At 54.3% G+C, this 23704-nt stretch overlaps 1 pseudogene; it reads left to right on the forward strand.

Annotated features, from left to right (window-relative positions):
• The first annotated feature begins 21490 nt into the window (after window positions 1-21490).
• On the forward strand, window positions 21491-22817 carry LOC144104552 (uncharacterized; annotated as a pseudogene).
• The last annotated feature ends 887 nt before the right edge of the window (window positions 22818-23704 follow it).

Below are 23704 nucleotides of genomic sequence, written 5' to 3' on the forward strand. Positions count from 1 at the left end.
CAACTAGCCCGTCAGAAATCCTTACTAAAGCCGTATTACTTACGGCACACCCTTACTCCACCTCAAGCAACAAGATTTCCAACGCCTGGGGCTTATACCCCACGAAGCATAGAAAGCAGCCTTGGGCCTTCCCCTCTATGTCTCTGGACATCCACAACACACTTCATGAACTGCATGAAGCGCAGCGGCTGTCCCAACCCAGGCGGCTCTCTTCCTCCACCACGGCAGGGACGCAATTAACCTGCTCACTACACTCGGTCTTTCCCAGCCCTACCCGGCACAACGAAGGGGGACATGTCCCCTCAGTCCCAGTCATGTACAACCTCTCCACTGGCATATGCACCTGGAATTTCACCAAGAACGACAAGCCCGAGTGACCGCCTCTCCCGCACTTGAAACTCACACCTTTACACAGTCTACATAGACGCCGCAGGTCTCATCCAAGGCTCTTTCACAACAGTTGTTTCCAGTCCTCAAGGATCCCAAGGCTCCCTCCTTACCAGCGGCTCTATTCGTACCTCCGACTCCAAGGCGGCTGAAGAAACTGCCTTGTATCCCCCACAACCATTGTATTTCCTTTTTTGTGTAAGTAAACTCAAAACTCAATACCGCTAGCTGCCTCCACCTGCCACCTTCCATGGTACTATCGGACTTATAGGCAGCGTAGGCGAGCATAGAATGACAAGTCACTCTACGCCAGCCCGGTCTTTCAGTTCTAACCCGCACCCCACCCCCATCTCTTTGTCTGATCTGTGTACCAGTACATCAGTCGGGCCACAGCAATCTTGGCGCGCACCGACGCGCCCACTATCTGCTTCCCCGAAGCCCCAGCCCCTTATCACACGTATACCTCTCGCATATGTTGACCTCCTAGAAAACCAGCGTCTCATACAACGCACACTTCCATCCCCCTTTTCACACCCAAAACACCCTGGAGACTTTTTGCACAATTGTGTATAATTTTGGGATAATTTCTGATTAAATCTTAAGTTGTGAGTAAGCGCTTTTCTGTTTGTTGGCCTCTTCAGACCTGGCGCGTACCCACGAGGGGGATTGGCAACGAATTGGTGACGAATAAGTGCTTTTGTCGCTTTAGTCCCCTCTTCGTTTTTCCCGAACTTCTTGATGATGAATACGCCCCAAAGATCCTATCTTCTTTAAACAAGAAGACGAACAACAGGCCAGGGGAAAGCTTGTACCTAGCGGAAGGCCGATCGGACGCAGCGGTACTGGGGATTCAACCCTATACCTCCTGCATACAAGACTAATACTAAAACCACCATCTGCATGCAGCAGTAGAAGACGATGAAGGCTGCGTGCCATGTTATAAGAGGACGAAGAAGAAGAAGAACGAGCGCAGCACACGCAGCCGACCCATCTACAGCACTACCACTGCCGTGCTGGCAGCGGCAGAAGCGCCAGCCGCCATCTTGACGCATACCTTCCGCCTGACCAGCACGTTTGTCGTGCAGCAGAGCCAGGTGACCCAGCGATGGCCGGCGGGGAAGAAACCATGGCCACTACCGCCGCTCTCACGTCTCTTATGGCTGAAGCCTACAGGCTGACCTACGACGGAGCTCCGTTGACTCCTGTGCCTTCCCCGGCTGAAAATCCCGGTTTCCTGGTCATGGAAGGAGGTAGCGGAGGAGAAGTGGTCGCTTCCGTTCCGCTCGTGCCCATGACCTCGGCGACTACCGGCGCTCCGACTTCCCTGACGACGCCGTCCCCGACTGAGTACGCTGGTGGCCTGGTCGAGGACAGAGAAGACGCGGTCACTACCTTCGGGCTGACGCCCACAACCTCGGCGACTACCGGCCCTCCGACTTCCCTGGCACAGTCATTCTCGTCTGAGGACGCCGGCGCCCTGACCCTGGACAGAGGATGCGGAGCCGTCGTGGACGTTACCTTCATGTTGACGCCCATGACCTCGACGACTACCGGCCCTCCGACTTCCCTGGCACACTCAATCTCGTCTGAGGACACCGGCGCCCTGGCCCTGGACAGAGGATGCGGAGCCGTCGTGGACGTTACCTTCATGTTGACGCCCACGGCCTCGGCGACTACCGGCGCTCCGACTTCCCTGGCACAGTCATTCTCGTCTGAGGACGCCGGCGCCCTGGCCCTGGACAGAGGTTGCGGAGGCGTCGTGGACGTTACCTTCATGTTGACGCCCATGACTTCGACGACTACCACCAGACCGACTCCACTGACGACGCCATCCCCGACTGAGTACGCTAGTGGCTTGGTCGAGTACGGAGAAGACGCGGTTACTACCTTCGTGCTGACACCCACAACCTCGGAGACTACCGGCCCTCCGACTGCCATAGCACAGTCATCCCCGTCTGAGGACTCCGGCGCCCTGGCCCAGGAGAGAGGATGCGGAGGCGTCGTGGACGGTACCTTTATGTTGACGCCCATTATCTCGACGACTACCACTCGACCGACTCTCCTGACGACGCCATCCCCGACTGAGTACGCTGGTGGCCTGGTCGAGTACGGAGAAGACGCAGTTACTACCTTCGTGCTGACGTTCACAACCTCGGAGACTACCGGCCCTCCGACTTCCCTGGCACATTCATTCTCGTCTGAGGACGCCGGCGCCCTGACCCTGGACAGAGGATGCGGAGCCGTCGTGGACGTTACCTTCATGTTGACGCCCATGACCTCGACGACTACCGGCCCTCCGACTTCCCTGGCACAGTCATTCTCGTCTGAGGACACCGGCGCCCTGGCCCTGGACAGAGGATCCGGAGCCGTCGTGGACGTTACCTTCATGTTGACGCCCACGACCTCGGCGACTACCGGCGGTCCGACTTCCCTGACGACGCCATCCCCGACTGAGTACGCTGTTGGACTGGTCGAGTACGGAGAAGACGCGGTTACTACCTTCGTGCTGACACCCACAACCTCGGAGACTACCGGTCCTCCGACTGCCATAGCACAGTCATCCCCGTCTGAGGACGCCGGCGCCCTGGCCCAGCGGAGAGGATGCGGAGGCGTCGTGGACGGTACCTTCATGTTGACGCCCATGACCTCAACGACTACCGCCTTCCCCACTCCCACGACGTTTCCATCCCTTGCTGAGGATGCCAGTCGCCTGGCCAAGTGGCCTTTCCAGCACGTTTGTCGTGCAGCAGAGCGAGGTGACCCAATGATGGCTGGCGAAGAAGAAACCATGGCCAGTACCACCGCTCTCGCGTCTCTTATGTCTGCAGTCCACAGGCCCACCTACGACGGAGCTCCGTCGATTCCTGTGTCATCCCCGGCTGGAAATCCCGGTTTCCTGCTCATGGAAGGAGGAAGTGGAGGCGACGTGTTCGCTTCCGTCCCGCTCGTGCCCATGACCTCAGCGACTACCGGCGCTCCGACTTCCCTGACGACGCCATCCCCGACTGAGTACGCTGGTGGCCTGTTCGAGTACGGAGAAGACGCGGTTACTATCTTCGTGCTGACACCCACAACCTCGGAGACTACCGGCCCTCCGACTGCCATAGCACAGTCAACCCCGTCTGAGGACGCCGGCGCCCTGGCCCAGGAGAGAGGATGCGGAGGCGTCGTGGACGGTACCTTCATGTTGACGCCCATGACCTCAACGACTACCGGCTTCCCCACTCCCACGACGTTTCCATTCCTTGCTGAGGATGCCAGTGGCCTGGCCAAGTGGCCTTTCCAGCATGTTTGTCGTGCAGCAGAGCGAGGTGACCCAATGATGGCCGGCGAAGAAGAAACCATGGCCAGTACCACCGCTCTCGCGTCTCTTATGTCTTCAGCCCACAGGCCCACCTACGACGGAGCTCCGTCGATTCCTATGACATCCCCGGCTGGAGATCCCGGTTTCCTGCTCATGGAAGGAGGAAGTGGAGGCGACATGTTCGCTTCCGTCCCGCTCGTGACCATGACCTCGGCGACTACCGGCGCTCCGACTTCCCTGACGACGCCATCCCCGACTGAGTACGCTGGTGGCCTGGTCGAGTACGGAGAAGACGCGGTTACTACCTTCGTGCTGACACCCACAGCCTCGGAGACTACCGGCCCTCCGACTGCCATAGCACAGTCAACCCCGTCTGAGGACGCCGGCGCCCTGGCCCAGGAGAGAGGGTGCAGAGGCGTCGTGGACGGTACCTTCATGTTGACGCCCATGACCTCAACGACTACCGGCTTCCCCACTCCCACGACGTTTCCATTCCTTGCTGAGGATGCCAGTGGCCTGGCCAAGTGGCCTTTCCAGCATGTTTGTCGTGCAGCAGAGCGAGGTGACCCAATGATGGCCGGCGAAGAAGAAACCATGGCCAGTACCACAGCTCTCGCGTCTCTTATGTCTTCAGCCCACAGGCCCACCTACGACGGAGCTCCGTCGATTCCTATGACATCCCCGGCTGGAGATCCCGGTTTCCTGCTCATGGAAGGAGGAAGTGGAGGCGACATGTTCGCTTCCGTCCCGCTCGTGACCATGACCTCGGCGACTACCGGCGCTCCGACTTCCCTGACGACGCCATCCCCGACTGAGTACGCTGGTGGCCTGGTCGAGTACGGAGAAGACGCGGTTACTACCTTCGTGCTGACACCCACAAACTCGGAGACTACCGGCCCTCCGACTGCCATAGCACAGTCAACCCCGTCTGAGGACGCCGGCGCCCTGGCCCAGGAGAGAGGGTGCGGAGGCGTCGTGGACGTTACCTTCATGTTGACGCCCATGACCTCGACGACTACCACCCGACCGACTCCCCTGACGACGCCATCCCCGACTGAGTACGCTGGTGGCCTGGTCGAGTACGGAGAAGACGCGGTCACTACCTTCGTGCTGACACCCACAACCTCGGAGACTACCGGCCCTCCGACTGCCATAGCACAGTCATCCCCGTCTGAGGACTCCGGCGCCCTGGCCCAGGAGAGAGGATGCGGAGGCGTCGTGGACGGTACCTTTATGTTGACGCCCATGACCTCGACGACTACCACTCGACCGACTCCCCTGACGACGCCATCCCCGACTGAGTACGCTGGTGGCCTGGTCGAGTACGGAGAAGACGCAGTTACTACCTTCGTGCTGACGTTCACAACCTCGGAGACTACCGGCCCTCCGACTTCCCTGGCACAGTCATTCTCGTCTGAGGACGCCGGCGCCCTGACCCTGGACAGAGGATGCGGAGCCGTCGTGGACGTTACCTTCATGTTGACGCCCATGACCTCGACGACTACCGGCCCTCCGACTTCCCTGGCACAGTCATTCTCGTCTGAGGACACCGGCGCCCTGGCCCTGGACAGAGGATCCGGAGCCGTCGTGGACGTTACCTTCATGTTGACGCCCACGACCTCGGCGACTACCGGTGGTCCGACTTCCCTGACGACGCCATCCCCGACTGAGTACGCTGGTGGACTGGTCGAGTACGGAGAAGACGCGGTTACTACCTTCGTGCTGACACCCACAACCTCGGAGACTACCGGTCCTCCGACTGCCATAGCACAGTCATCCCCGTCTGAGGACGCCGGCGCCCTGGCCCAGGGGAGAGGATGCGGAGGCGTCGTGGACGGTACCTTCATTTTGACGCCCATGACCTCAACGACTACCGCCTTCCCCACTCCCACGACGTTTCCATCCCTTGCTGAGGATGCCAGTCGCCTGGCCAAGTGGCCTTTCCAGCACGTTTGTCGTGCAGCAGAGCGAGGTGACCCAATGATGGCTGGCGAAGAAGAAACCATGGCCAGTACCACCGCTCTCGCGTCTCTTATGTCTGCAGTCCACAGGCCCACCTACGACGGAGCTCCGTCGATTCCTGTGTCATCCCCGGCTGGAAATCCCGGTTTCCTGCTCATGGAAGGAGGAAGTGGAGGCGACGTGTTCGCTTCCGTCCCGCTCGTGCCCATGACCTCAGCGACTACCGGCGCTCCGACTTCCCTGACGACGCCATCCCCGACTGAGTACGCTGGTGGCCTGTTCAAGTACGGAGAAGACGCGGTTACTACCTTCGTGCTGACACCCACAACCTCGGAGACTACCGGCCCTCCGACTGCCATAGCACAGTCAACCCCGTCTGAGGACGCCGGCGCCCTGGCCCAGGAGAGAGGATGCGGAGGCGTCGTGGACGGTACCTTCATGTTGACGCCCATGACCTCAACGGCTACCGGCTTCCCCACTCCCACGACGTTTCCATTCCTTGCTGAGGATGCCAGTGGCCTGGCCAAGTGGCCTTTCCAGCATGTTTGTCGTGCAGCAGAGCGAGGTGACCCAATGATGGCCGGCGAAGAAGAAACCATGGCCAGTACCACCGCTCTCGCGTCTCGTATGTCTTCATCCCCCAGGCCCACCTACGACGGAGCTCCGTCGATTCCTATGACATCCCCGGCTGGAGATCCCGGTTTCCTGCTCATGGAAGGAGGAAGTGGAGGCGACATGTTCGCTTCCGTCCCGCTCGTGACCATGACCTCGGCGACTACCGGCGCTCCGACTTCCCTGACGACGCCATCCCCGACTGAGTACGCTGGTGGCCTGGTCGAGTACGGAGAAGACGCGGTTACTACCTTCGTGCTGACACCCACAGCCTCGGAGACTACCGGCCCTCCGACTGCCATAGCACAGTCAACCCCGTCTGAGGACGCCGGCGCCCTGGCCCAGGAGAGAGGGTGCGGAGGCGTCGTGGACGGTACCTTCATGTTGACGCCCATGACCTCAACGACTACCGGCTTCCCCACTCCCACGACGTTTCCATTCCTTGCTGAGGATGCCAGTGGCCTGGCCAAGTGGCCTTTCCAGCATGTTTGTCGTGCAGCTGAGCGAGGTGACCCAATGATGGCCGGCGAAGAAGAAACCATGGCCAGTACCACCGCTCTCGCGTCTCTTATGTCTTCAGCCCACAGGCCCACCTACGACGGAGCTCCGTCGATTCCTATGACATCCCCGGCTGGAGATCCCGGTTTCCTGCTCATGGAAGGAGGAAGTGGAGGCGACATGTTCGCTTCCGTCCCGCTCGTGACCATGACCTCGGCGACTACCGGCGCTCCGACTTCCCTGACGACGCCATCCCCGACTGAGTACGCTGGTGGCCTTGTCGAGTACGGAGAAGACGCGGTTACTACCTTCGTGCTGACACCCACAACCTCGGAGACTGCCGGCCCTCCGACTGCCATAGCACAGTCAACCCCGTCTGAGGACGCCGGCGCCCTGGCCCAGGAGAGAGGGTGCGGAGGCGTCGTGGACGTTACCTTCATGTTGACGCCCATGACCTCGACGACTACCACCCGACCGACTCCCCTGACGACGCCATCCCCGACTGAGTACGCTGGTGGCCTGGTCGAGTACGGAGAAGACGCGGTCACTACCTTCGTGCTGACGCCCACAACCTCGGAGACTACCGGCCCTCCGACTGCCATAGCACAGTCATCCCCGACTGAGGACGCCGGCGTCGTGGCCCAGGAGAGAGGATGCGGAGGCGTCGTGGACGTTACCTTCACGTTGACGCCCATGACCTCGACGACTACCGCCTTTCCCACTCCTGTGACGTTGCCACCCCTGGCTGAGGACGCCAGTGGCCTGGCCCTGGACGGAGATTGTGGACAGGTCATTGTCACTACCTCCATGCTGATGCCCACGACTTCTGCGACTACCACCCCGCCGACTCCTATGACACCGTCATTCCTTATTGACACCGGCGGCCTGGCCCTAGACGAAGGATGCGGAGATGTCGTGGTTGCTACCGTCGTGCTGAAGACCACGACCTCGATTACTGCCACTCCTACTCCCTTGACGTCGCCATCACTGTCGGCGGACGACGGTGCCCTGACGCTGGAGGAAGGATGCGGAGGCGATGTGGTTACTACCATCGTGCTGAAGACCACGACCTCGACGACCGCCCCGCCTAATCCCGTGACGTCGTCATCACAGGCTGAGGAAGACGGCGGCCAGGCCCTAGACGAAGGATGCGGACATGGCGTGGTTGCTGCCGTCGAGCTGAAGACCACGATCTCGACTACCACCCCACTTACTCCCGTGACGTCGCCATCACTGGCTGCGGACGAAGGCGGCCTGACCCTGGAGGAAGGATGCGGAGGTGACATGGTTACTACCATCGTGCTGAAGACAACGACCGCAACTACCACCCCGCCTAGTGCCGTGACGTCGCCATCACTGGCTGCGGAAGACGGTGGCCTGGCCCTGGACGGAGATTGTGGACAGGTCATTGTCACTACCTCCATGCTGATGCCCACGACTTCGGCGACTACCACCCCGCCGACTCCTATGACACCGTCATTCCTTATTGACACCGGCGGCCTGGCCCTAGACGAAGGATGCGGTGATGTCGTGGTTGCTACCGTCGTGCTGAAGACCACGACCTCGATTACTGCCACTCCTACTCCCTTGACGTCGCCATCACTGTCGGCGGACGACGGTGCCCTGACGCTGGAGGAAGGATGCGGAGGCGATGTGGTTACTACCATCGTGCTGAAGACCACGACCTCGACGACCGCCCCGCCTAATCCCGTGACGTCGTCATCACAGGCTGAGGAAGACGGCGGCCAGGCCCTAGACGAAGGATGCGGACATGGCGTGGTTGCTGCCGTCGAGCTGAAGTCCACGATCTCGACTACCACCCCACTTACTCCCGTGACGTCGCCATCACTGGCTGCGGACGAAGGCGGCCTGACCCTGGAGGAAGGATGCGGAGGTGACATGGTTACTACCATCGTGCTGAAGACAACGACCGCAACTACCACCCCGCCTAGTGCCGTGACGTCGCCATCACTGGCTGCGGAAGACGGTGGCCTGACCCTGGAGGAAGGACGCGGAGGTGACGTGGTTATTACCATCGTGCTGCAGACCACGACCTCGACTACCGCCCCGCCTAAACCCGTGACGTCGTCATCGCTGGCTGAGGACGATGGCGGCCTGGCCCTGGACGAAGGATGCGGAGATGTCGTGGTTGCGACCGTCGTGCTGAAGACCACGACCACGACTACTCCCACGTCTACTTTCGTTACGCCGCCACCCCTGGCTGAGGACGCCATTGCCTGGCCCTCTGCGGAGGATGCGGAGGTGACGTGGTCGCTACCGTCATGCTGACGCGCACAACCTCGACGGCTACCGTGGCCGGCACGGTGACCCCGGCGACAGCGAATTCCGACGCGTGCTTCTTCCGAGGCGCAACACCACCGCCCGAGGTAGTGCCCTTGGTTACCGGCCCCACTTCGACGGCGACCTCTCCACAAATTCCTAACCTTTCTCTATCGAACTGCGTACTGGCCTTGTCGCCTGTGGCACTGGGCGCCGCGACGGCAGCCCATCATCACCATTAATTCCTGTGTGATGCCCATCACCGCCTGCAGGCAACGAGGTTTCAAACAAACGCCCCCATGACGCCCGTGATGGTGGCGCCGGCACCAACGACCACTGGGAAAAATCCACATGCTGCGTGATAGCTCACACTGAGAAAGAAGAAAAAGGACGCTGTCACAGACGCTACCTATCAGGCTGACTTTGAGTGAGAGGTCACTGGTGGAGTCATCAAAGCTCATCAAGAAAATTGCTGGAAGAGACTTGCGTGACAAACGGAAGGATTACGTTTGTAGAGCGCTTCAGAAATGGCCACTACGAAATAAAACTGCTTGTAAGGCCGCGCTTCATTAACGCCGACATTTTTAATTACTTTAGCTCGAGGCCACCACGCGCCTCCGGTCTACGCGGAGAGTTCTCAGTAAAGCCCCTAGCTCCACACCCGCGCGTCCCCCGCAAACATCCTCAAAAGCCCGGAAGTTACTGCCCGTTCAGCACCATCGCTGCGACGGCCGAGGACCCCTAGCATTGCGCATCTACGAGCGCACCAAGAAAGCACGCGTGGCGCACACAGAAGGTAGTGGTGGGCATGAGGCACAGCTGGACCCGGCCTGCCGTTTCCATGCCAGCGGCTCCCCATGCCACTTTCGCGGAAACATGCGAACCTGGTTTTCGGGAAGGGCCCTTTCGTTTGCTGGCATTCTCGACAGTACCGCAGTGTCGCGGGGCTCGTTTCCTGCTACCGCCATCTGACACTTCGACGACGAGCCAGCTAATTAGTTGTCCTGCCAGTTAACTAGAACTCGTCATGCCTCGAGAAGCAAGGTCATGTAGGTCAAGTAAGCTCATGTAGAGTGTTTTTTTAAATTGGTTTTTTGGGGAAAGGAAATGGCGCAGTATCTGCCTCATATATCGTTGGACACCTGAACCGCGCCGTAAGGGAAGATATACAGGAGGGAGGGAAAGAAGAAAGGAAGAAGAGGTGCCGTAGTGGAGGGCTCCGGAATAATTTCGACGACCTGGGGATCTTTAACGTGCACTGACATCGCACAGCACACGGGCGCCTTAGCGTTTTTCCTCCATAAAAACGCAGCCGCCGCGGAACTCCGGATCAGTAGTCGAGCGCCCTAACAACTGAGCCACCGCGGCGGGGCCAGAGTGTTTTCTCCGTGTGAGAATTCCCAACAGTTATAGTACGTTTGATTGTCTGTGAGACTCAGCTATAACTCACAGTTTGCCCTTGTATATTCATGTAAATGCAATCATCGTCTTCATCATCTGGCATCATCAGTCATCATCTCCTTCAACACCGCCGAATAACCAGGTTTGGAGAGGCCTGTGCCCCCCCCCCCCCTCCGAAGAAAGGAAAAGAACCATCTTGAATTTACACTACTTTGCTCCAACCTGACCTCTTTTTGATTCATAATGGTGGTTCAACAGCGCAAACACACACAGACGAAGCAAGAGACGGACACTTAAACCAGTGTCTTGTATCTTTTTTGGTCTGTGTGTGTTTGCGCTGTTAAACCACCATTATGAATCAACACCAACTAGCCCTATCTGCAGTTCTACTCTTTTGGATGTATGCCCTAAAAGACAGCGGTAATGTAATTGTTGCTGAAGCATCGACAGCAAGAAACCGAGTTTTTTTCTGACTTTCAAACAGCTAAATCAAGGCAAAAGTAGCCAGTGCATGACAGCATCACGAAATTCGTCACAAATCAGCGCACAAAAATTTCTGAGCGCGAGGGTGAGGGAGGGCATAGGCGGTGAGATGAGGGTGAGGGAAGAAATAATGCACGGGTTTAGGGTGTGTCACAGAGTTTGCCCATCCTGTTTCAAGTTTCCCGTCCGGGGCACACCCGATTCCAGAACACGCGTGGACGTAGGGGTGACGACTAAATCAAAACTAAACAAGAGTTCTAGTCCAATGGCAAAGATACAAACGCCTTTTTCTGGACGGTCGTTCTGTTTTACCCATCCCCATAGACGGCCCTCCTTATGTAGCAGGATGTTCCCCAGAGGCTCTTCGAAGCCCCCCCCCCCCCCCCCCTCGCTGAGGCCATCCCCGCACTGGTGCCTGGCCGCTGCACTGCTACACAATCGTTCGAATGAGGCTACACACGGAGCTGCATGGTGACGGCGACGGCTTACTTCAATGAACAGTGTGCTTGGGAGCTTAGTGTCGAACCCCTGGCACCTTGCTGCTGCACACAAGAGGGCTGGGGCTTTCTGTCACGTTCCTTCGCCAAGAGTGCAAGGGCTGTTTCGTGACTTGGGGCTCCCATTTCTTCAGCAGTTCTCTTTGTCTTATTCAAGCAGAGGGCAAAGGAGCTATGCACCGAGTGTAAGCTCGATCGCCCCGCAGAAGCAGTGTATAGGTGCGTTTTCTCCAGAATAAAAATTTTGGCAGCTAAAATTGATAAACTGTATTGTCCGCTCGGGTTACCGTGCCTGAAAATAAGATATGGTAGAAATCGTTTATGGCATACATTAGAAACAACTCTGCCACACTGGCTGCAGAGGTTGATGTTCGCCATCTGCTGTGGACTTGCGTACGGTCAAGGAATTCAAAGACACAAATTTTACAGGAGGTGGGACTAACGGCGACAAGGGAGAACCATTTCTCCAAGTGGCTGACCGACAACAATATGAGCAGGAGCCTTCTCCGGTTCTTGCACGAAAACAGCTTACATGATTTCCTTTAGCACACAGCAAACCCAAATTATGCCCTTATGGCAAGTGTGCGAAATAAAAAAAAAGCTTATGTATCCTCGAAGTGGTTGACTGATTTCTGATCAAGAGCTCCTCGGAGGTGATATGTTTTCTTGAGGATCAGACCCAGCGCCTATCAGCCTTTGCGATTTACGTCAAGGACTTGTTTACTCTGTCCCTCAGGAAGAATTGCTTCTGGAATTCCAGAAGCCATCGAAGCCCACGGTGTTCTGTTTTTTCATAACAAAGCCAGGGTTTAGGTCCATGTATTCCTTGAATACGAAAAGCCCCAACTCGATGGGCACATCCTACGCGTACGCGCAGAGCGCCTGTGCGCCCAGTGCCGCGTCGCGACGGGCGTCGCAAGTGGTGTGCACCTCTATAGCCTGTCGCTGACTCGCGCTCGTGCGCGCACTAGCACGCTCTTGCTAGACCTCATAGATTGGAACTGGCCAAAACAGACTGCCACTTGAAATCTTTACATTTTGAAAGTAGCAAGGCAAGTTATGTAATATATAAACTTAACTGCAGTTTTAATAGTAGCTTTTCATTCAAACTGGCACGCATTTCAGTGCTTATTGCGGAGAGATTTCCACCGCTTCTGAATGTGGTGAACGTTCTCTGCGTGATTGAAACATGAGGAATCTTAAGAACATTACAATCATGAAGTGCTCGTCATGAGCAATGTGCCTGCTTACCTTCACATGGTGTTCCCGGCATTATTTCCGCCGCCACCTCCTTCCAGGACGCTGCCGTAACGAGCTTATTTTTGTGGTGTTTGTGGCTGGCAAGCCACAGCGAGCGGCGCCTCTCAACAGCAGCGATTAATTTTTCATTGCTTATTAGGTACGACATGTTTGCGCAGGGGGCTGTCGCAGCTCGTTGACAAAAAAAAATCAGTCGGCGCGCCACAGAGGCTCATTCCGGATATTGCGGGAACTGTGCCCTCTCATTGGCCACAAACCAGCGAGCCACTTCCGGCGCGTGCGCCAGCGCGCCGCCAGGGCCGAAAATATCTGGCATAAACAGATATCTAGAAACGCGCGCGCCTGCGCGCGCGTCTCGCTTTGCGCATGCGCAGACAGGATCCAGCGTACGCCCGTGCGCGTAGGCACTCAGCCGGTACGCGTAGGATGCGTCCATCGAGTTGGGGCTAAACTCTTACCTCCGTTGTACCGCCTCCGTTTGGGAAGAGGCATATTGGTTCAGAGAAATGGAATACGTATTTGGTTCTGCATTGACATTGTTCTGAGTGCCTGTTTCTCGCATCTAAGGAACATGGTTCCAACTTTCCTGCTCTAAGAGCAGGGTTCCTGCTCTTAGAACCCTGCTCAAACCCGTGAACCTGCTCAGAACAGCATATCTGACGCTCAAGAGGTTTCCGTGGCGCCCCCCCCCCCCCCCCGAGGTGGTCCATGAGTCCATGATTTCCCTGTAAAACGCTTTATAAAATTTCTTGACCGAAAGTTGGTTTTTCATTGTGCACATGATTGCAGGGCCTACGAATCAAGAGAGGCGAAACCTGTTCTATCGTATATCATTCGGCTGGGTAACTCGAAACTAGAGAAACGAAGCATTGTCAAGAATGTGATTTTTGAATGCCCTCAGCAGGTCCTGTGTACGATCCATAGAGCCAAGTTTCAGCCAACAGGCTGAGCAACTCATCGCCGTCGGGTTCCCTCCCTGTCTTAAAATTCGTTGCAGGGAACCTGGAATCAGTTACAGAACGAGATCGTCTGCAAGGATCCCTCGCAGGGCGCTCCTCCGCCCAGAAAAGAGAAAGAAAAAAAGAAAGTGCACCACAATTCCTTGCATTTACAAATTATCCCACCGCCTAAAAAGAATCGGGCAACGCGCCAACGTGGACGTGATCTCCGTTCCTACCAAGCTGTCCAGGCTCAGCAATCTTGTAAGTCTGCCGAACTGAGAGGGAATTAAGCGAGAGACCTGGGAGGGAGAGGGAAGCATGTACCACAAACCAGATATTGCAGTTCGTGCTGTGCTCTGCAGGAGTTTACTCCATTCCATTAAGCTATGGCATGGTCTACTTTGGCCAAACCGGCTGGTGCGTCAATGTGAATGCCAACATACCATACCTACGTGAATACCAACGTAACGCGAAAAAGTGATTTCTGGGCACCTCGGTGCCCACTCCACGGATTCCGGCTACCTGCACCCCTTCGGAAGCTGCTCCATAATCAGGAAAAGCGGCTATCGACTTAAAAGGAAAATTATAGAAGCCTTCAACACTTAACAGCGCCTAAGACTACTGCGTCAACGTCCTTTCGATCGTCCGCACTGAAAGAGAAAAGGTGTACCTTTCGCTAACGGGGACGGTCACCGAACATGGGTTTTTTTTTCTTTCTCCTGTCTTATGGTCTTCTGTGTGTGCGTTTTTGTTTCCCTTTCTCAGTCGTCGGTGTCCTTGCCTTTCTACGCCTATGATCTTTCGGGGTCTCGCAAAGTGCCTCGAGTTGTATTTGCACTGCTTCGTTCAATCGAGTAATAATGTGCACGTTTATGCATATTTTTTTCGATCAACACGCCTGAATTATACACGTGTCCATTCCCCATACCCCGTCTTTTGTCTCATTGTGTATATAACTTTGTTACTGGAACATGAAATATGGAACAAACTGCCAAGTGATGCTGTGGAGAGTGTGAACGTGCAACAATTTGAGCGAGGTGTCGATCTGTTTTTGAGAAATGGTGTATAAATTTTGAATTCTGATTCATGATTGCTCATTGAAGTGCTTATGAAATGTATTTGTTTTTGTTCCCTCCCTGGAACGACCCTCATTGGAGGGTTAACAGCATGACCGAATAAATAAATAAATAGCTTCTTCAGCTGTATATATGCTCACGAATGTTAACATTAATATAAACGCGACAGCGTTAAGGTTCCCGTTCTGAAGAAAATCCGCCGTCGATGCCGGGGCTAGCAAAAAATCTTGTCCTTCCTTTTTGCTATCATTTTTAATAAAACCACTACCACCACCACCACCATCGTGAGCGAGAAAGCAGGTGGCCCACCTTTCCACCTATGTCATGTGACCCTTCCGTGGCATCACAGTCAGCCAACCGTGGCAGTTGGCAACCTGCCCATCAAATTCTGAGTAAACTGCCCGCCGTGGCAGGTGAATTTAAATTAATGATTGGTTGCGAGTGGTACCTCGGGAAGAGCAGCCCGGGTCTCACAAGCCCCACAGGCGGCTGTGTTTATTACAGCCACCTGCCGAGGCTATGACTCATTGCTTAAAAACCGCTGCACCACTGCGCCAGTAGTGGTATGAGGCCTTTCAGCGATCTATAAATGTAAATAGAAAATGACCAATTCAGCATACATGGGCATGTAGGCAGAACCTAGGCGACAGAGTGGGAGGGATCTCCGACGCTATCACATTGTACTCTTAAGGGTAGGTTAAGCGTTATGTGATGGTGAAAGAAAGAATATATAGTGTCCGTGTCTGTGAAGTGACACGCAAAGAGTACCCCAGGCTGCTGAAGGGACCCACTAACGCTGTGGCGTCATGCATGCGGAGCTTGTAAGTGTCCCCTCATGGTTTATAAGCTCTGTGCGTGGTAGTGTTTCCCTGCAACGTGATTCAGAGTACAGTGCTTTGTTGTCCAATGCGCCGTGTGCGCTCCGTGCCTTCGGTAATTGGCGGTCCAAATCTCCCTCTTCCGCGCCTGAGGTGCGGTAGTTTTTCGCTCCACCCTTCCAAACTTATGAAGTGTGCATCGGTGGGCAGGTTGGCCCGATTAATGTCTTGCACTGGCAGCTGGGAGAATGTCCTGGCTGAAATTATCATGGCACTCGCCTCTGATTGGCTACTTAGGCGCCTGAGAAGTTTTCAGTTTTTTTCCGGGGACTGATTCTCCCGGCAAATGCAGTTCATTTTAGCCGCTGCCGGGGCACGTGCCAGACGGACTCTCCTCTTGCCAGTGATCAGCCACAGCATGAGCGCGGTATCTGTTATTTATTGCGGCAATTTTTGGCAACTAAAAACGTCGGAGTGCTAACTTTAAAAGATCCACGCGGCTGGACACAGCCGAAAGCGATTCAGAAACATCTGAATTTATCGGCACTCAGGAAAAAAAAACTTGAATGTTAAAAGTGCTGATCGTGTGGGTGAGGGATGGCAAAAGTGAGAGTGAGGGCGAGGGAAGTGGTGGGACAGCTTGAAAACAAATTGCCCCCGTAGAATTGAACGTCTACCTATGCGTGGCGTTTGGCTGTGTGCGGCGAAAAGGAGATCCTGGTGGCTGAGCCGACGCAGAGTGCTCGGAACTTCAATGCCCTTTGGCGAAGTCAACACACCACTTTGGCCGCCGCTTCCCGTATATAGACGGCACCGCCGGCCTGACCTTACCGGGGGAATCGGCAGTCGCCTTTTCCAGGCCTCCCCTCCATCTTTTACTTTCCTTTCTTCTTCCTCGCTCCTTTACAGTCTCGTCTTCCCTTGGTTTTTTCTTTATTCCTGGCGTCTAGGGTTACCCTTGTGTGGAGTAACTACCCTGAACTGCCCGATAATTGGTTATAGTGGAGGCGTACAGTTGGCCTGGGCAGGACGTTGGGCACCAGGGTGAGTGGCAGGCACTTCGGCCGACGAACATAATTGTTTTATGGCTCCTTTACCAAAATGGTCGCGCTAAAAAAAAACTAAGGGGCCGAAGTGACTGCCCAGGTTATAAAAAAAAGTTTTCTCGAGATACCGCCTGGCACTATGTGAAGTAGAGAAGCTAGCAAGAATAATTTCTCCATTCATAGTTTCTAAATCTCTGACTACAAGGCGACAAAACTGACGACAAAAGGTTACGACCAACTACTTGAGATCGTCATAAAGTGCAATATTATTAACTTCCAAACATAGTGACCTTGGAAAAATCGCTGTCTCCTTCAGTGGTCGCCAATCATTGAGTACAGTCAGAGGCGTAATTTCTTAACATAATTTCCTCCACCTCACCGAAAAATAAATGTTGGAAGGACTCAGTCGCCAGAACTTCATTGATGCCCATCGAATAAAAATCCGAAAAGACAGTAAGAAAATACCTCTAAAAACATCCAGTCCTAACTTTCACCTTCAGCCAACTTCCAGGATCGACTGAAGTGGGATACGAAAAAACACGCGTCTGTCCATATATAGGAACCCCCTCGGTGTTTCAAGCGCCGAAGGTGCAGTTTAAGGGTAAGGCTGGATTCTGAAACCCGGAAAGGAGCCGCAAAGGTAAAGACCTCGAAAGGGAAGGTAAAAGTCGGTTTGTGAATAGTGGGATAGAGTTGCTGCGGCCGCCAAACATGTGCAAAATCAGAATCGAAAGACCACTCTTCTGAAAACTGTGACCTGCTCCACACTGCGCAAACCGCGAAGGAGAGCATCCCGCGTACTCGAGAACTTGCCTATCAAGGAAGACTAAAAAAAATTCCACTTTGAAGATTAAGGAATAAAGACATTTTACTTAAAGAGGCACTAAAACGCTTCTCACTCAGCCAAATTACTTTTTCTTTCATCGCCAAAACAAATTTCACTGATTTGAAGTGCAGAGGCGATGCACCACACCTCCTAAACAGACTGCACACCCCACGATTTGGAGGCCTTCAAGGCCTCTCCCTACAGGGCTAGGTCAGACACGAGTGTCCACATGTTTTCTGCACGATCATCCAGTACCTCTGAAGAGGCGATGGATATCAGCGAAGGTAGTTTCGTGCCGTCGACGTCTGGCCGACAGCCGAACTCCTTGGATCGTCCAAAAAAAGAGAAGCCTCTAATCACGGGGCCGAAAAAAACAACCTACGTTTCCCACTTCGCACATATAAGAGTGGATGGCACTCATAGCACACCGGAACTGCAGTGGACTTTTAAATAAGTTAAGTGGTATAACAGACATTATTGCTTCATTGCCTCCTGTTGCATTGCGTTTACAGGAAACAAAGTTGGAACCCCAGCACACTAATGTGCTTAAAGAATGTAATTTCTTCCACCGGGACTGACAGCAGGCAAGCAGGCTCTACAGGCTCTAGTGTGGCGTGTGAGAACTCGCCAGGCGACCATCCACTGTTGAACTTCCTCGCACAACCCTACCGCAACACCCCCATCCTTCTCTGATGCTACAGCTAGCAATGGAGGGCGCCTGTGCTCGCGCAGCGACTGCCGCATACGGTGTAAGCACCACGCCGGTGCTGCGGTTACTGTGGCCACAGCTGTTCACACGGCGGACAAAACCGCGGTTACACCGCTAAGCACGGTTATCGCGAACCGAGCTTGGCGACCTATGTTTGAGTCGTTAACCGAGAAAATGGCGGCGCCCGAATGCGAAAAGCGCACGAACTGGCCCGCTTCAACAACGCACATTTTTCGCACGAAATAATGTTTTAAGAGGAACACATTAAAATAGGCAGTGTCCAACGCGCCGTCCGACCGCGCTTTCATATCAATAGTGTCACCCACGAGCGCGGCGGACGATGGCGCTCTCACAGAGCGCTACTCCATAGTCGTCCCTTGGCCTAGTTTATTTCGCATCAAAGCTAAAGCAGACAGCGCTTTGCAGCTTTCCAGCGCTATTTCAAATGTTCTACTCATGGCACGGTTTTACCGTCCGCCCCACTGTCTCATACTAAAATAAAGATATGTTTGATTTCAGCGATGCCTTATAGCAGCGGAGGTAGCGCACAAGGATGCCGGGTGAGCCACGCGCCGCACCGGCGGCAGCATGCTTTGCGGCTGTGAGCAAAGCTTGCTTGTATCGCAGTTCTCACTGCTATACCAGCAACTCGGCACAGGTCATATATCCATAAGAAGGATTCATTTTTGACGTCCCAGAGCTTATTATTTAAGAGAGGCACGAACCTGACGCAAGGGTCCGCCGTAGAGAATGTGTTGGCTTGGCGCGGACGGCTCGCGGCAGGAGCGGTGCTTCACGGTAGTAGAAGCAATGCTAACACCGGACGGCGCCGTCGGATGGCACTCTAGATACTGCGTTGTCAATAATTGCGATATTTGCAAATGCAGCTTCGGTTTCGATCACCGCGTCACTTAGTTTGTTGCCCCCAAGAGGCCATCGGTTGCCGTAACCGAGAAAGGTGGCGCGCCGTGTAACAACGGCGAACCACGATTTGCGATATCCGCAATTAAGCTCGGAAACAGCGGTTCAACAGAATCGCGGTTAGACTGCCCGTGCTGCGATGCTGTTCTGCGTCTCTCCTTTCCTCCCTGTCCTCCTTGCCGTGCCAGCTGTGGCTGCGGTTAAGGTGTCCACCAAGATGCGAGACAGTTGCCGCGCAATTTCCTTTCCTAAAAAGACGCAGCTGCGCAGTTAACTGCCGCATTGACGAGGTGCGAAGAGGAGTCCGCGACGGATGTTCACGAATTGTGCGCTGTGCGATGCTCGTAGATCCGCCATGCCGGCGGAAGTGGATATTCTCCATTCCGACGGGAAGTCGAACGCGTGTTGATATCCGAGCTGAACGAGCAAGACCGCGACGCTAGCGGTGGTGCTGGCTCCATAAAGCGCGGCGAAGCCCGGTGGCCAAATGAGTTCGAAACAGAGAGGCTCAGCCAAGTATATCTAAACGCACTCGAAACAAACAGGCCAGAGCCAAGTGGGTAAACATGCTTGAAAAGAGTCGAAACCAAGTATCTGAACTTGCGCGGACTAGAAAGGCAAAGCCGAAGTAGATATTTGCGCGTCAGGTTTGCTCGTCGCGTGGATAAAATGTCAGTAAATATGCTTGCGCCAGCGCTACTGTCCTCGTTGCGTGCATGCGCCAGACCGACCTTGTCCGGTCGGAAACCCGCTAATTCAAACAAGCTTTCTCTGAACAATGCGCTAAGCCAAGCCGGTAAGCTTAGCTCTACTTTGTTTTTGTGGTCGTCACTCTGCGTTCTCTGCAGGCACGCGGTTTTCGAATTGCGCAATCAAGAGCCCAAATTTGTTGAGCCGCAGCGGCGAGGCTAACCGCTAATGAGACAGTTGCTGCGCACTTTCCTCAAAAGATGCAGCCGCGCAGCTCAGTGCCGCGTTGACGAGGTGCGCAGTAGTCCACGACGGATGTTCGCGAAAAGTGTGCGCCGTGGGATGCTCGTAGATTAGCCATGCCGGCGGAAGTGAATATATTCTCCATTCCGACGGGAAAGTCGAAAGCGTCGTGATGTACGAGCTGAACATGCAAGACAGCGCCGCTAGCGGTGATGTTGACGGTAGTTTTGCTGCGACGATGGCCGATGGTGCCGTAGCGGGTGGCGAAGATGGAAATGCCTCGACCGAGACGCCGTTGGTTGAGAGCGCGGCCACATCTACTGCCGGAAGAAAGATCGAGTGGGAAGAATGCATTTGCCAACTAGTTTTCGCTAATTGGTGCGCTAAGACGGTAAGCTAAGCTCTACAAAATTTTAGAAACATCCTGAAACGGATGCAGAAGTGCATTGACGTCTTTCGCTAGACCGAACGTAGCCTGGATGTAAGAGCCCACAAAAATGTGGCGGGTTGAATACAGGTACCAGGCGCTAGTGACGCTGCTCGCAAACGGGCTGCTGTCCGCACATTTCATAGACAAAAATCGACAACGTTTACATCACTCCGATTAATGTGGGAAACTCTGAAAGTGGTATCGCCCGTCCGCGCTGGTGGCGCTTCCCACTTGATTCGTAGCTCAACTCCAAGAACAAGTGTATTTGCTCTGCCGAAGCCACAGAGAGTGCGTGTCTGTGTAGATATTATCAGTAGTTACAAAAGAGCGGAAAATAGATACTCGGAAAAATCACGAGGGCTCACTCACAAAAGCTTGCTCAACCCATGGGCTCGCTCAAACTCAGACTCACACAGACCCCGGCTCAATCGAACTCGTGAGCGAAAACTCTTTTAGGCTTACAACTCATTTGGATTCACTCCGCCTCGCAACTGATCCGGGATCCGCCACTTGTTACGACGCACGACCCATCTGGGATCACTCACTCGTTTCGACTCACGACTCGTTTGGGCTCACTCCCTCATCTCGACTCTAGACTCAACTGGACTCCTTCACTAATTTCGACTGTGACTCATTTGGGCTCAATTACAGATCTCAACTCATGAAGCATTTGGGCTAGCTCACTCGTTTAGACTCAAGACACACATGCCCACACTGAAGTGCCCAGCTGACACCCCCCCCCCCCCCCCCCTCCCCAGCGCAACGACATTGTGGAGAGAGAGTCGGAAGGAGTTTACGAAGAGGTCGTAAACGAGTGTTTAGCAGCAGAGCGATATTGTGAGGTGCCGCGCTGAAGCGGTTATTGAGGTTTACAGTGTAGAGGTGGCCTTTGCCTTGAGAAGTTCAGTATCCGAAAATGAGCTTGAAGGAGCTAGTTGAGATTGGCACAAAGTTGGGGATGTCCGGTGCTGAACTACGGAAGTGGGTGAACGAGGAGACAGAGAAGGCTGAAAAGGAGAGACAGAAGGCTCGAGAAGCCGTAAAGGAGAGACAGAGGGTTGAGAAAGAAAGAGAGAGAATTCGAACGCGAAAAACAACTGCTTGCCATGAAGCTTGAGCTCCAACGTGTTGGGAACCACTCAGCGGAAGTCCATAGCACTAGAGAAGAAGGCAGCGGCCTGCGGATAGATGCCAGCAGATTACTTCTCAGATTTTATGAAAAAAAGGGACGATCTCGACGCGTTCCTCAGGCGATTCGAAGGGATCACGGGAAGTTATAATTGGTCAGACAGTGAATGTGCTACCGTTCTTAGCACATGTCTCAGCGGGGAAGCTCTAAGCGTATTAGGGCGACTTTCTCCGGACGATGCTGCAAGCTACATGAAGGTAATGGCCGCCTCGCTTAAGCGATTCCGACTCACCACCGAGGGATTCCGAGATAAATAAAGAACAGGGAAACCCACAGATGGCGAAACGGCAACCCAGTATGCGGCAAGATTAAGCCACTACTTTGATCGGCGGATAGAACTTTCAGAGATTGCACATGAATACAGTGAACTTCGCGAGCTACTGATCAAGGAACAGTTCCTGAGTAGTTGTCACCCGAGCTTGTCGCTGTACCTGAAGGAAAGAAAAGCCAAGACACTCTCCGAAATGCTAGATCTTGCCGACCAGTTTCTTGAAGCTCAAGGAGGAGCGAATCTGGCCAAGATTAAGAATACGAATTCTGAGAGTGCGGGGAAAACCGACGGCCGTGATGCCCGATTTAGCACAAAGGCTCCACCAAAGTGCTACCTCTGCAACAAGTCAGGCCACTACGCGCCTAATTGCCGCAACAGCGCTACGAACAGTAGTCGAATAGCTTGTTTTAAGCGTGGCCAGAAGGGGCACAGAGCCGCGGTTTGTCCGAACCCAAGCAAGCCCATCCCCCAGGTATCGTGCGTACGGGCCTTCTCAGATCACCACCTGGAGGAAGAAGATGAAAATGGGTTTGTAGAACTAAAGAACGGCAAGAAGGTACCAGTCGTGAACGCCGTAGTGAACGCGCTACCGGGAGCCGAAATGACCAGAATGCCTATCCTGAAAGGGAAGGTACGAGAAAAAACAATGAAAGTGTTGCGAGATACGGGAAGCAGCGCTGTAATAATAAAACGAAAATTAGTGAGAGATAAGGATCTCACTGGAACGAAGAGCCTCGTGCGGCTAGTGGACGGCTCGTTTCAGCGCTTGCCGGAAGCTGAAGTACATGTGTGGACTCCCTACTGCAGCGGGAAACTAACTGCACTGTGCATGGAGCGCCCCATATACGACCTCATATTGGGAAACATAAAGGGGGCAAAATTTCCAAAGGGCCCAGAAAGTAGCCACGAGACGGAGAAGTCCGAATCCTGCTCATCGGAACAGCGCAGTGGTCGCCAAGCGAAAAGGAAATAGCGAAGGAAGCGCGAGCGTGCTAGCTCAAGCAAAGGAGCATGCAGCGAAGCAGACAGTCAAGCATGAAGAACGGGAGTCCCGCGGAGAAACATTCCGAGGAAGAAAAAAGGTTTCCGCAGGAAGAACGGGCACTGCAGCAGAAAACTGGGCGAAGCCGAAAGAAAGGCCGCGGAATGGTCACATGGAAGCAGCGAAACGCGAAAGAAATACAGCCCAAGAGGACAAGGTGTCTGAAACTCCGGCTAGGCTCAGCTTAGCGCAGGTTGTGGACATGTTCATCGTGCTGTTGTGCACAATACTTCAGCTGCATTTCGATCGCACAGGGAAATTCTGGAATGTGACCAAGCGTGCATTCACACCGGTCAATATTCTGTGCCCGTGTGTTTTGACGCAGGTGCCCTGGAATCCATCGATTGCCTTGTTTGTGTGTGCATATACCTAACCGTACAATTCTTTTCCGAGTCGGCAAATTTATCTGGAGGGTTCAGATTGGGCGAAACAGAAGCCCAGGTTGACCGATAAAAAGTCCCGCGTGTCGAAGAGACTCTTATGAACTGTGGAGGTCCTCACGCGCGCATTCCGGAAGCGCAAGTATAGGAAGTGTATCTGGAAGTATAGGCGCAAGCACGCCTTGAACTTGAGTGCCCCCTGTTTGTGTTGTGTGAATGTGTTGCCGAGTTGCGGTATGTGTTGAAGTACATTGTGACTATTGTCAAGTGCTATGTATGAAAGAACATGATTGAATATGTGTATTTTGGCATTCGCCATTGAGTTGGTGAGCGCAAGCATGTGCGCGCGAATTTTGTGTTTTGTGAATACTGTTGCACAATATTCTTAACGGAAGGGGCAGTGTAAAAAAATTCGGCGCATCTTCGAAAAACCCGGCG

This window comes from Amblyomma americanum, chromosome 1 (genome assembly GCF_052857255.1).
Source record: "Amblyomma americanum isolate KBUSLIRL-KWMA chromosome 1, ASM5285725v1, whole genome shotgun sequence".
NCBI lineage: Eukaryota > Metazoa > Arthropoda > Arachnida > Ixodida > Ixodidae > Amblyomma > Amblyomma americanum.